Source organism: Pseudophryne corroboree, chromosome 1, assembly GCF_028390025.1.
Source record: "Pseudophryne corroboree isolate aPseCor3 chromosome 1, aPseCor3.hap2, whole genome shotgun sequence".
Classification (NCBI taxonomy): domain Eukaryota; kingdom Metazoa; phylum Chordata; class Amphibia; order Anura; family Myobatrachidae; genus Pseudophryne; species Pseudophryne corroboree.
Window position 1 is genome coordinate 124158578 of NC_086444.1, and position 15058 is coordinate 124173635.

At 44.4% G+C, this 15058-nt stretch overlaps 1 protein-coding gene across 1 annotated transcript in view; it reads left to right on the top strand.

The window, feature by feature from the left end:
* Window positions 1-983: 983 nt before the first annotated feature.
* The window catches only part of RAB3C (RAB3C, member RAS oncogene family), a 509886-nt gene continuing 495811 nt past the window's right edge, over window positions 984-15058 (top strand). Inside the window, exon 1 of the mRNA XM_063962720.1 lies at window positions 984-1335. The gene's annotated coding sequence lies outside the window, so the exon portion shown is untranslated. The remainder of the gene's footprint in view (window positions 1336-15058) is intronic.

Sequence of the window (15058 nt, forward strand, 5' to 3'; positions counted from 1 at the left end):
AGAGGCAACTGCTGTGACCTACATTTGTGGGATTTTTTTAAATATTCATATTATACGAGCACAGATAGAGCAGACTTTTAGGATTAGAATGAAGAAAATTGTGATTTAAACACAATACTTGCATTCTAAATCTAAGCATTACTATACACAAACAATAATATATTATAAGCCAGCTGCTCTCAGATCTATGTTCCCTGGGGTTCTGCAGCAACCTTTGCTGTATTTTCCTATTTTAAAAATCTTCTTGTGTGTTCTGGAAACATTCATCAAGTATATCGCGGCTGTAACCTACCTGTAAAGCAGGCATTTCTTTGAATGACACTTTTTGTTACACTTTACTGCTCAGAACAGGCATCATCTGTTACTTTCTACGGGGAAAGAGACATAATTGAAAAACTTTCAATGTAAAGTGGATACAATTTCCTTTTACAGTATGATTTTAATCTATGATATTTTTATGTCTTGTACATGCTGGGAAAAAAACACATATTTTTTCCTTTAACCAATGATTTTGGCTGTTGTTGATGCCTCGTTATTGTAAGTGCTTCATTGGCTTTCCGTGGTTTGTGCTCCCACTGCCCCCCCCCCCCACGCCCCCCCTCCCCCACCCCGCTGGTAAAGCTACTAAGGACTCCATGTGTGATAACCCTGCAAAAACAGTTGAACCTAATAGCCCCAAACATGGACCCCGTGCTGTTCGGAGGGGCAAACAGAGGAACTGCATATGGGACGATTCATAAAATGGGCTGCTTATAAGTAAATATGGGGTTTGGAGCAGCAGTTATAAGGCCAGTGTGTGGTGATCAGAACTGTCACCAGCGCGCCGTCCCCGGTGTACTGGAGGAAGAAGGGGGCTCGTGTGCTGGCAGTTGGGACCGTTAGGGGAGCAGCACGATCAGCTGAACCTGAGGAGAGAGAGGACGACACGGGTCTACGGAGAGGACCGGACTGCGGTGGGAACCAGCGCCCTTACCGGATTGCGGGCTGTGCCTTAGGACCAGACAGTGTGTGAAGGCAGCTCGAGTGATTCCGGCGGCAGGTGCAGTGATCAGCAGGGACCTGACCCTCTGAAGCGCTCCCGGCGGCCCGTCTCTAAGCCAGCATAGAAGGGGGCCGGACGCCGCTCCGGAGTAGGCGGGGATCGAGATGGAGCTCATCCAGAGAGGCAGCAGAGCGGCCACTACAACAAAGAACTTGGCCGGAGGCGGTCTAAGGGCGGAACAAGGGTGGACCAACCCTGCTGAGCATCCATGAGGGGGAGGCCCCCTCAGCGAAGGGACCCTTCCATTCTTAAAGGCTGCAATCACCTCGCCAGAAGGGCTACACCAGCAGCAGGTTAGTAAAAGCTCCACACGCAGCACAGCCTGTCACTATCCTGCCTACGCCAAACCATCAGTTTAAGCCAGTGGGAACAGTCCAGCAAGAGAGCGCTGCTTAGAAATTGACTCACAGGTTCCTGCCTGAACTGATCATATAGTGCTCTCGTAGGGACAGCTACAGTTTATTCTCACGTAATAGAGGCAAAACTAGAGGCCAAGAGTTATTAGAGCTGCATAATACTCCTTCAGTATACACAAATATTTGGAAAGTGGTAGCCCTTCTACGCACAGCCAGCACAGTGTATAGAGCGAGAGAATAGCTGCACAGCGGTAGGAGGAGGAGTACGAGGGATCAGCTACAAGGTTCGACTTGGCAGGAGCAGCTACAGACTAGGCACAAAGACCAGTTAGACTCACCTGCGCAGAGTAGTCATCCCTCAGGATCAGCACTAGGATCAGCACTAACCCGTAGCCAGGACCGCATGCCAGGCGGGAACAATTGAATTTGGTAGTCGGATTTGCCTGACGAGGTTAACCGATAACCCACTGATTAAGCCCCTAGTAGGACAGTGATGTAACCCCTCCACGCTGAGCCCATTGCTCACCTTTCGACTCTCAGCATGACAGGTGACTTGTCACACTTTAGATATTTACCGAGGAACGAACCAGGAAAAGGTACCCACCGTGCACCAACGTTACGTTGATCAGCTGAACATTAAGGGGGAACTAGTGGGGTTATACACGGTACCGTGTAGGGTTGAGAAACTGTAGTCGTACTGATTGTGTAATAACATGCATAGTATACAGTTTAATCTCAAATGTGTTATATAGTGATAAGATAGAGGAGTGAAAGTTACACAGTTTAACCAAAAACAGTTAAGCAATTACAGGCCCACGATTTCTGAAAAGTTAAAAAAAGTTCACTGTTACACAGTGTGCAGTTAATTGTCACAGACAACAGTAGTGAATTGGGTATAGTAGAAAAGGGGTCGAACATACTATCTAGGTACCGTACCTGTCTAGGCAGATACCACACATGCTATTCATATTATCTAACTGGGATGTAGTTATGTGACCACAATACCGGCACCTACATCCTGCACCCTCACTATCCTGACGGTCGACATGCCAACCAACAAGGACTATTTCCACTCGTGGGTGTGGCGAGCGCACCGAGTCCGCAGTATGGCAAGGGTCTTCGTTGTGCTTTCCCCCCCCCCCCCCCCTCCCATCTGGCCATCTAAATGCCTGGATCCCGCTGTCGGTATTGTGACCGGCGGTCTCCTGACCGGTGGACCGCCGGTTACAATACCGACAGCGGGATCCAGGCATGTCATACACATACCCAACCCATCTAACTTGGCTCTAGACACTGTTGATGGTTTGTAAATAGCAATCTAAGGTAGTGAGGTAGGTAATTTTTTGGATAGTATACGGCATATAAAATCACAAGCATAAATTCAAGTTTTTTGATAATCCTATTTTTAGAAGCTCCTTAGGGCCAGATTCAATTCAGAGGTACTCCTGTACCATGGTAAAAAACTGATTTATTTAAAGTCTTCTCTTACTGTACATCTATGTCTATCTGTTATTACCCAGTCTTGTCTTATTCATACTTGCCAACTGACCCTGATTGTCAGGGAGACTCCCTGAAATAGAAGCGATCTCCCTGACTCCCTGAATCTACCTGATTGCACCTTACCCTCCATTATGTAGCTGTCATATACTGTACTTGAGAATTAATAAATATATACATTCAAATTGGATCATCAGAATGGGCAGATTAGCCATTAATCTCCCTTGGAAAATTCCCAGTAGGCCGACGCACCTTTGGGGCCGTCTGTCAGATGGGTAATTTTATTTTGATGATGTGAACCACCTAACCTGACTGCTGGGTAGCTGCGGCTGCATCGCACGCTGCACATACAAAAGTAAACCTGGCCACAGGAAGATGGACGCTGGGGCGGGATTCCGAGCTTGTCATTTGGGTCAGCTGCACGCTGCCGAGGAAGCTGAGGAGTCCTGGACGGAATGGAGACACAAGCAGCTATGCAGAGCTTGGACCTGGATAAGCTGGCGACAGTGAGAGTGGATTACCTGGAGTCCCTCCACAGCACAGACCAGCAGACATCTATTGGGAGTATCCATAAGAATACCTTCCCTGACTGATTTACCACAGTCTAGTCTTTGCCAACTGAAAATGACCAGGAAAAAAAGTGAAATTTCCTATCCCTTTCAAGAAGCGTTGGGAGACTGTTTTGGAATGTACAATGCATCTGTGTCTTCCAATCATATGTGAGGGACAGTAGAATTTTTCTACTGCCTACTGTTTTCCTCTGCAGCACATAGGTACATACATTCCCATCATTACGGGGGAAGCAACTTCTTAATTATGGAACCACTTCAGTTTCTGGCTCAGTGATATGTCATTTTATTTGTTTTGGGTTTATTGTCTCTAGTTAAGGACAATCTTCTGCTTTGGTACTAAGGTGTAATCCACTGTAGCTTCAGAGGAGTATCACCTAAGGGTGAAGGAGTAAACTTTTTTTTTAATAATTTTATTTTAGTGTCCAACTCATTGTAGGATGAGTTATATGGATTTTCATGGATTGCAGAATATACTATGTGAGAAAAAAGGGTTGTTTGAGGAAGTACAAAAATCCTTAAGTATGACATTATTTTTTCTTTCCACCTTTCATACCACAAGAAAGTTTTGTCTGCAACGGTCATCCTATCTTCAATGCACCATCGTCCCCCTTTACCAACTGATAGTCTGTTGCATTTAAGGGAATTAATTTCAAGACCTGCAATCAGGCCCGGGTCTGCCATTGGGAAGGCTGGCCATACACTAGACCAACGTTCCTTCACCTGACCAAACACCTAACCAACTTTGTTAAAAATTCTAAAGTAATATAAATAAAAATGGTGTTAGGGGTCACCAAAATTTGTAACCAGCGCTGGTGCTTTCAGTCCAATGCTGTATAACCCTAAATCACCCCAATGTCTCCCTAAATACATTCAAATATAAAAACTGACTTTTTTTTTTAATGGGAAATAGAAATAGTTGTAATACTTATGATTTATGGCTGACCATGTGGTCAGCTGCTGTATATGGCTGCTCATCATCATGCTGTAATGGTGATAAGCCTATTATGTGGAGACCTGGGGCTGTAGTTTCATACATGCCATTGTTAATTTGGTCCTGACTGGTTCTAATTACTGAAAAGCTTTTTTTCTTTTTTGCCAAATGGCGGGAGAATATAGCTTCATAATCCCATATAAAGCCCATTGAGTAATTTTTACCGAATTGACCAATCACTGCACAGAAAGTCATGATTTCGCTGTATTTCAAGGGTGCGTACTTACTCATTCCAATTTGGCCACTGCAACAGGCGTACTTAAGGTTTGCAGTACAACAAAATCATTATCAATTCATGCACTGCCATTTGGCCTCTCATCAGCGCCTCGGGTATTCACAAAGGTGATGTCTGTTATGATAGCTCATCTCAGATCACTAGGAGTGATAATAGATCTGTACTTTGACGACCTTCTCATCAAGGCTTCGTCTCAACAAATACTCCTTCAAAAGGCCGTACTTACGTACATTGTACTAGTTCAGCACAGTTGGATTGTCAACTTCAAGAAATCGAGCCTGGTTCCGTCTCAAAGAATTCAATTCATAGGAATGATTCTGGATACGGTGGATCAACGAATTTACCTGCCAGAACAGAAAGCACAAAGTATTTGTCCTTTAGTACAGTTAGTGCTCCAACCACGAATGGTCTTGGTGCACTTGTGTATTCGACTGTTGGGGAAGATGGTGGCGTCTTTCTAAGCACTCCAGTTCGGAAGGTTTCACTCACGTCCCTTTCAGCTAGATCTTCACGTATACTGGTCAGACTCTCATCTACAAATTAATCATATAGTGCGGTTGTCTCCAGGAGCCAGAGTATCACTTCTCTGGTGGCTCCAAATAAAGATCTTAGTGTGGGAAAAAGGTTCAGAGTCTGAAATTGGATAATTCTACCTGCAGCTGCAAGTCTCAGAGGTGGACAGCAGTAGTCCTACATTGTCAGTTTCAGTGTCTATGATCACACCGAGAAAGATTACTGTCAATAAATGTCCTGGAACTCAGGGCAATTTACAACACTCTGCAACAGGCAGTTCACATGCTCCAGTCTCAGTCTGTTCAGGTTCAGTCAGACCACGCGACGGCAGTCGCATACATCAACAAGCAAAGAAGGACTCAAAGTTGTATGGCCATGTGAGAAGTTGTTCGAATCCTGAATTGGGCCGAGCATCACCAAGTGATATTGTCGGCAGTGTTCATTCCAGGAGTGGACAACTGGGAAGTAGATTATCTCAGCCATCAGGAATTTTATCCAGGAGAATGTGCTTTAAATCCAGAAGTGTTCCAGATGTTGGTCCAGCGGTGAGGTTACCCACAAGTGGCTCTAATGGCATCTCGCCAAAATCATCAAACACCCCAGTATGTGTCCAGAACAAGATTACCAAAGGCAGTGGCAGTGGATGCTCTCACGATAGCGTCACCGTACAGCCTCGTGTATCTGTTTCCATCATTTCCGCTGCTTCCTCGGTTGCTAAAGCGGATCAAAAGAGAATCCACGACCGTCATTCTAGTGTCACCTCATTGGCCTCGGAGAGTGTGACTCTCAGATCTCCATGGTCTACTCACAGATGATCCGTGGCCGCTTCCGCTACATCCAGGGTCTGTTCCTTTACCCCAATTTAGAGCGGCTGCGTTTGACGCAGTGGCTGTTAAAACTGCTCTTTTAAGACGAGAGGGCATTCCAGAGTTGGTTATACCAACCATGTTACGTGCAAGCAAGCTAATTACAGCAGCTCATTATCACAGGATTTGGTGAGCTTACATAGGTGGGCATGAAGCTTGGACGTTTCCGACATCTTTCAAGTTATCCTGTCTTTTGCTATTTTTACAGCCGGGGTTAGATGGAAGACTACGTTTAGCTACACTAAAGGTGCAGGTCTCTGTTTTGTCAATTTACTTTCAAAGGCATTTGGCTCTTTTGCCAACAGTTCACACTTTCCTGCAAGGTGTCCTTAGAGTTCAACCTCCATTTATACCACCTACAGTGCCATGGGACTTGAATCTAGTTTTAGATTTTTTGCAGTCTTCATTTTTTGAGCCCTTACAACAAGTGGATGTTAGGTTTTTTAACTTGGAAAACAATGTTTCTCCTAGCCTTAGCTTCGGCAAGGCGTGTTCCAGACTTGGATGCCTTGTCATGCAAGCCACCGTGTCTGGTGTTTCATGATGACAGAGTGGAACTTTGGTCGAATCCCGCTTTTCTACCAAAGGTATAATCTTCTTTTCACATCAATCAACCAGTCGTAGTTCCTGTTTTTTCAGAAGGTTCAGGAACTCCAGTGTAAACGCCGCTTTACTTACAGGACTAAAAGCAACACTTTAAAAAGACATTTAATACACTTTAAATGGAGCCGCTGCGGCCGCTATACTCAATCTTCAACCTACGTTCATATTACACCATTAGCGTACAGAGCCCCATACCGTGTACGTATTTTGCGTTCAAACACTGCGCTGACTGTACAAAGTACACTCAGTGCGTACACACCCAAAGATACTCCGTGAGCCCTTAGCAGCTACACATGTGATTGTAATACACTTATAACCTTAGCAGGGAAAGGAAACACGACACCAGATTGTATTTAAAATGGCGGGTTCCGACACACCAACATATAATTACTGAAAGGGGGTTACAATAACAATACAATACAATACAGTCATGGCTACAGTCAATGGTACATACGTGTTTAGTTTTGCCTGCGCTTCCCAGTCTGGTCCTCAGTCATCAGGGTAGATGACCTTCAGAGTCTGGGATAGTGACCTGGCATGCAGCTGGCTCTTTATACAGTGGATCAAAACATAATACAATAGACACTGTGTGCTCTTCTTCCATTGGTTCGGGGGTGGGACATATCCTGTGCACCGGGGATCATTGGTCAGCTCAAGAGGTGGGCGATGGCTAAGACTTGAGATGTGATTTCTGTTGTTTGCATCTGAGTTCCCGCCCCATGAACAGTTAAACCCATCACATTAATCATACATAAATCTGGTATTATCAATAACTTAATGTTGTAATATATGATAATATTCTTATTCCCACCAGATTAATATTTACGTGACTCTGAACAATATGATCCCACACATGATATGATTATCTATTTCCATCCTCAAGATATACATATATCAACATATATCCATATACACACATATATATATATATATATATATATATAGAACGAAGAATGAGGGCGGCACTCACGCAGGCTTGTGCAGGTGTAGAAAAGGTCAGTTTAATATTCCGACATGTTTCGGGGACTAGCCCCGTCCTCAGGGCCTTAACCATCGCTTGCAATCCTTGGAGAGATATATACCTTATCATAACGCTGTCTCTATGGATGGATAATAAATTTAATCTGCTGCTGTAACAGCGCCCTCGCTCCTTAGACTCATCAAATTTGTGCCGTGCTTGCGCCGAGTTAGAATTTGAACACACCTAAATATCAAACCAATAATTATGATGACTCCCAGGATACAAAGGAGAAACTTCCCCACACTCATCCTTCTTGTAGGCTTGTAACTCCCTTCCCGTATACCTGAAGGTGTCATCATACTGTACATCTCAGTGATATTATCTATCAAGTTCGCTAGCGCATGGATATACCTATAATTTATAGTTCCTCTGGCAGTACTGGTGATGTCTAATGCGAGAAGGAACTGAATCCCGGTGGATTCGTGGATCAAATCAGAGGCTGCGTGCTCCGCCCTATCTATGAGGTGTCTCTTGATGATGTGTTCATAGTGAGTATGAGTATAAGGAGCCTGAGCACTGCGGTGAATGTCTTTCATTTTATCATGGGTTATGGTCATGACCTCTGGTAGTACTCTCCCAATATAACACAATCCCTCTGAGCTCGGGGCAAGCCACTTGTACGCTTTCCTCCCACATATGAAATAGGCATCATCTGGGAGAACATAGGGGACAAAATATAACATCACCAAATTGCAAATTTTCCAAGTAAAGAAACCAATCCCTAGTTCTCCCATCTGCTCAGTACAAGTATCGGGCTGGATGATATGGGCACAATACCCTGACGATACTTTTCCAACCCACATGGTCTTGCTTCCACGGGTATACCTATACCAAAAATACCTCCCACTGTTGGCTATCTGGCGTACAAGTTCAGCAGACAATATCCCTTCACAGTGCCTCCGAGCTCCATGACTACCAGAGCGCTTACTGATACCAGCCTTTACTCGAGTGATGTGCTGCTCCTGAGATCCTACAAATTCGTACTCGCCATCAGAACCCATTCCAGATCCCTGCTCGACCTCTCTGGGACCCTCACCAAAACAAAATTGTCCTGATCAAAACAGAATTACTAGCAGAACCCGAAAAGCAGTCTCTTGAAATAGATCCATTTTGTAAGGGGAAAGAAGGAAAATAAGAAGGAGAAAAGAAAGGAAAATGCAGGGGGAGGTGAAAAATAGAAAAATGGTGCGACAACCATCCTAGATCTTGTTGTTCTCCGTGCTCAGGTGCCTTTCAACAGTCCTGCCTCTCAACTTTACCGGAACAAACACTCTAGTGTCTCTTTGCCTTGCTCTTTGAACACACAGTTCACTTTGAACATACAGTTACCAAACTACTTTGTCGCGAGTTCTCTCCGGGTCAGCGACCTTCTTGCAGTGGGACGGGTGGACCCAAGTCTCTCTTTCGGCGACCTTTAATGCTGTCGTGCTGGTTAACAAGACTTGATATGGTCCTACCCACCTGTCTATGAGGCAACCTGAGCATAAGAAATTTTGAATCAACACACAATCCCCAGGCTCAATGTCATGACAATTACTGTTCGGCAGGTCAGGAATCACCAGCTTTAGATTTCTTTGTTGATTTCTCAGCTGCTGGCTCATCCCTACCAAACATTTCACAGTCACTTCATTATTGCATTTCAAATCATCCTGGGGGTCTATCATTACATGAGGTTGTCAACCAAAAAGAATTTCAAAGGGTGATAAGTTAAGTGGAGACCTGGGAGTGGTTCTGATGCTGTACAACACTAGTGGCAAAGCTTCTGGCAACAACAATCCAGTTTCAGCCATTCATTTTCTTAGCTTCCTATCAGTTTGCACATGACCTGAAAGACTTCACCTGTAAAGTGGGTACCCCTATCACTTTCAATTACTCTAGGGATACCATATCTACACACAAATTCCTGCACAATTTTCTTTGCAGTGAACGTAGCAGTATTTGTGGCAGCAGGGAACGCTTCTACCCAATTGGAAAATACATCAATACAAACTAAAACATATTTCAAATTCCTACAGGGTGGTAACTGTATGAAGTCGATTTGTGTTACCTGAAAAAGGTCCGTCTGTTGGAGGGATATGGGATGGCTCTGTTGGTATTATCTTACCAATATTCTTCCTCAAACAAGTAAAACATGTCTCTCTTACCTGCATGAGAAGAAAATCCTAGTGCACACCAGTAGGCTCTTTCCAGCTTGCACATACCCTCTTTGCCTAGATGAGTCAGACTGTGTGCCACCTCAGCTAACTTGGAAGATATGCTCTGAGGGCTACTGGCTTACCGTGTCCACCTGTACAAAGTCCTGAGGACTCCTGGCCATACCCCTTTGCCCTCCAGACTGCCTTTTCCTGTAGGGAACACAAATTTTGAATGTGTTTTACTGTTGTGTGTTATCAGTTGTGTGAAGTAAACCGTCTCTGGATGAGAGGAAAGAGGGGAAAAATAGTAAATACAAAAAGAAAATGTCAGATTTGGAAATGTCAGGTTTGGCATTCACCAACAGGCTGTCACACCATCATGTCAAACAGAAAAAATGAGAAAGAGGGACTTATCCTGCGCTCCACAATTGAATGACGTCTCAATATATAGTTTATTTGTAAACTCGTAGAGATGCCATATAAAAGAGAGAAATATTGTACATATATAGTGAAGTACAGTTTTAATTTTATACATATAAAACAAATTGAGCAGACATTAAAAACATCATACACTTTCCAATAGGATTGTATAGCAGCAATTAAATAACAATTTTTATGTTTTATAGCAGCATATCAAACTGGGGTGGGGAATGGTGAGGAAATTACCAGATAGTCTGAACTGTGTATACAGTTCAAAGCCAGCTTGCGGGTTTTTTAGGTGCAGGGAAACCCGGGAATCCCCTGTGCCTCGCTGCACTGGAATGGCTCAGTCCTCTCCTGTCCCCTCCTCACAGTCCTGTAGTCACCAACGCGTTTCTACTAGAGATGAGCGGGTTCGGTTCCTCGGAATCCGAACCCGCCCGAACTTCAGCTTTTTTCTCACGGGTCCGAGCGACTCGGATCCTCCCGCCTTGCTCGGTTAACCCGAGCGCGCCCGAACGTCATCATCCCGCTGTCGGATTCTCGCGAGACTCGGATTCTATATAAGGAGCCGCGCGTCGCCGCCATTTTCACACGTGCATTGAGATTGATAGGGAGAGGACGTTGCTGGCGTCCTCTCCGTTTATAGAGAAGAGACTAGAGTAGAGAGAGACACAGTATTTAGTAATTTTGGGGAGCATTTTTAGGAGTACTACTACTTGCTGAAGTGTAGTGTGACTGTATATGTATATCTGACTTGTGGGGGAGACAGTGGGGAGCAGTTAGAGTCTGAGAGCAGGAGTACATATTTTAACGTACAGTGCACACTTTTGCTGCCAGAGTGCCACACTGCCATTGTGACCACACTGACCACCAGTATATTGTGATTGTCTGCTTAGGAGTACTACTTGCAAGTTGCTGATAGTGTGACCAGTGACCTGACCACCAGTTTAATTAATCACCACCAGTTTAATATATATATAATTGTATATATATATAATTGTATACCACCTACCCGTGTTTTTTTTTTTTTCTTTCTTCTTGATACATACTATAGTAGCTTACTGTAGCAGTCTGCGGTGCTGAGCTGACAGTGTCCAGCAGGTCCGTCATCAGTCATTACATAATAAATATATATACCTGTCCGGCTGCAGTACTAGTGATATTATATATATATATATTAATTTCATCTCATTATCATCCAGTCTATATTAGCAGCAGACACAGTACGGTAGTCCACGGCTGTAGCTACCTCTGTGTCGGCAGTCGCTCGTCCATCCATAATTGTATACCACCTACCCGTGGTTTTTTTTTTTTCTTTCTTCTTGATACATACTACTATAGTAGCTTACTGTAGCAGTCTGCGGTGCTGAGCTGACAGTGTCCAGCAGGTCCGTCATCAGTCATTACATAATAAATATATATATACCTGTCCGGCTGCAGTACTAGTGATATTATATATATATATATATATTAATTTCATCTCATTATCATCCAGTCTATATTAGCAGCAGACACAGTACGGTAGTCCACGGCTGTAGCTACCTCTGTGTCGGCAGTCGCTCGTCCATCCATAATTGTATACCACCTACCCGTGTTTTTTTTTTTCTTTCTTCTTGATACATACTACTATAGTAGCTTACTGTAGCAGTCTGCGGTGCTGAGCTGACAGTGTCCAGCAGGTCCGTCATTACATAATAAATATATATACCTGTCCGGCTGCAGTACTAGTGATATTATATATATATATATATTAATTTCATCTCATTATCATCCAGTCTATATTAGCAGCAGACACAGTACGGTAGTCCACGGCTGTAGCTACCTCTGTGTCGGCAGTCGCTCGTCCATCCATAATTGTATACCACCTACCCGTGGGTTTTTTTTTTCTTTCTTCTTGATACATACTACTATAGTAGCTTACTGTAGCAGTCTGCGGTGCTGAGCTGACAGTGTCCAGCAGGTCCGTCATCAGTCATTACATAATAAATATATATACCTGTCCTGCTGCAGTACTAGTGATATTATATATATATATATTAATTTCATCTCATTATCATCCAGTCTATATTAGCAGCAGACACAGTACGGTAGTCCACGGCTGTAGCTACCTCTGTGTCGGCAGTCGCTCGTCCATCCATAATTGTATACCACCTACCCGTGGTTTTTTTTTTTCTTTCTTCTTGATACATACTACTATAGTAGCTTACTGTAGCAGTCTGCGGTGCTGAGCTGACAGTGTCCAGCAGGTCCGTCATTACATAATAAATATATATACCTGTCCGGCTGCAGTACTAGTGATATTATATATATATATATTAATTTCATCTCATTATCATCCAGTCTATATTAGCAGCAGACACAGTACGGTAGTCCACGGCTGTAGCTACCTCTGTGTCGGCAGTCGCTCGTCCATCCATAATTGTATACCACCTACCCGTGGTTTTTTTTTTTCTTCTTGATACATACTACTATAGTAGCTTACTGTAGCAGTCTGCGGTGCTGAGCTGACAGTGTCCAGCAGGTCCGTCATTACATAATAAATATATATACCTGTCCGGCTGCAGTACTAGTGATATTATATATATATATATATTAATTTCATCTCATTATCATCCAGTCTATATTAGCAGCAGACACAGTACGGTAGTCCACGGCTGTAGCTACCTCTGTGTCGGCAGTCGCTCGTCCATCCATAATTGTATACCACCTACCCGTGGTTTTTTTTTTTCTTTCTTCTTGATACATACTACTATAGTAGCTTACTGTAGCAGTCTGCGGTGCTGAGCTGACAGTGTCCAGCAGGTCCGTCATTACATAATAAATATATATACCTGTCCGGCTGCAGTACTAGTGATATTATATATATATATATTAATTTCATCTCATTATCATCCAGTCTATATTAGCAGCAGACACAGTATGGTAGTCCACGGCTGTAGCTACCTCTGTGTCAGCAGTCGCTCGTCCATCCATAAGTATACTAGTATCCATCCATCTCCATTGTTTACCTGAGGTGCCTTTTAGTTGTGCCTATTAAAATATGGAGAACAAAAATGTTGAGGTTCCAAAAATAGGGAAAGATCAAGATCCACTTCCACCTCGTGCTGAAGCTGCTGCCACTAGTCATGGCCGAGACGATGAAATGCCATCAACGTCGTCTGCCAAGGCCGATGCCCAATGTCTTAGTACAGAGCATGTAAAATCCAAAACACCAAATATCAGTAAAAAAAGGACTCCAAAATCTAAAATAAAATTGTCGGAGGAGAAGCGTAAACTTGCCAATATGCCATTTACCACACGGAGTGGCAAGGAACGGCTGAGGCCCTGGCCTATGTTCATGGCTAGTGGTTCAGCTTCACATGAGGATGGAAGCACTCAGCCTCTCGCTAGAAAAATGAAAAGACTCAAGCTGGCAAAAGCACCGCAAAGAACTGTGCGTTCTTTGAAATCCCAAATCCACAAGGAGAGTCCAATTGTGTCGGTTGCGATGCCTGACCTTCCCAACACTGGACGTGAAGAGCATGCGCCTTCCACCATTTGCGCGCCCCCTGCAAGTGCTGGAAGGAGCACCCGCAGTCCAGTTCCTGATAGTCAGATTGAAGATGTCAGTGTTGAAGTACACCAGGATGAGGAGGATATGGGTGTTGCTGGCGCTGGGGAGGAAATTGACAAGGAGGATTCTGATGGTGAGGTGGTTTGTTTAAGTCAGGCACCCGGGGAGACACCTGTTGTCCGTGGGAGGAATATGGCTGTTGACATGCCTGGTGAAAATACCAAAAAAATCAGCTCTTCGGTGTGGAAGTATTTCAACAGAAATGCGGACAACATTTGTCAAGCCGTGTGTTGCCTTTGTCAAGCTGTAATAAGTAGGGGTAAGGACGTTAACCACCTCGGAACATCCTCCCTTATACGTCACCTGCAGCGCATTCATAATAAGTCAGTGACAAGTTCAAAAACTTTGGGCGACAGCGGAAGCAGTCCACTGACCAGTAAATCCCTTCCTCTTGTAACCAAGCTCACGCAAACTACCCCACCAACTCCCTCAGTGTCAATTTCCTCCTTCCCCAGGAATGCCAATAGTCCTGCAGGCCATGTCACTGGCAATTCTGACGAGTCCTCTCCTGCCTGGGATTCCTCCGATGCATCCTTGCGTGTAACGCCTACTGCTGCTGGCGCTGCTGTTGTTGCTGCTGGGAGTCGATGGTCATCCCAGAGGGGAAGTCGTAAGCCCACTTTTACTACTTCCACCAAGCAATTGACTGTCCAACAGTCCTTTGCGAGGAAGATGAAATATCACAGCAGTCATCCTGTTGCAAAGCGGATAACTGAGGCCTTGACAACTATGTTGGTGTTAGACGTGCGTCCGGTATCCGCCGTTAGTTCACAGGGAACTAGACAATTTCTTGAGGTAGTGTGCCCCCGTTACCAAATACCATCTAGGTTCCACTTCTCTAGGCAGGCGATACCGAGAATGTACACGGACGTCAGAAAAAGACTCACCAGTGTCCTAAAAAATGCAATTGTACCCAATGTCCACTTAACCACGGACATGAGGACAAGTGGAGCAGGGCAGGGTCAGGACTATATGACTGTGACAGCCCACTGGGTAGATGTATGGACTCCCGCCGCAAGAACAGCAGCGGCGGCACCAGTAGCAGCATCTCGCAAACGCCAACTCTTTCCTAGGCAGGCTACGCTTTGTATCACTGGTTTCCAGAATACGCACACAGCTGAAAACCTCTTACGGCAACTGAGGAAGATCATCGCGGAATGGCTTACCCCAATTGGACTCTCCTGTGGATTT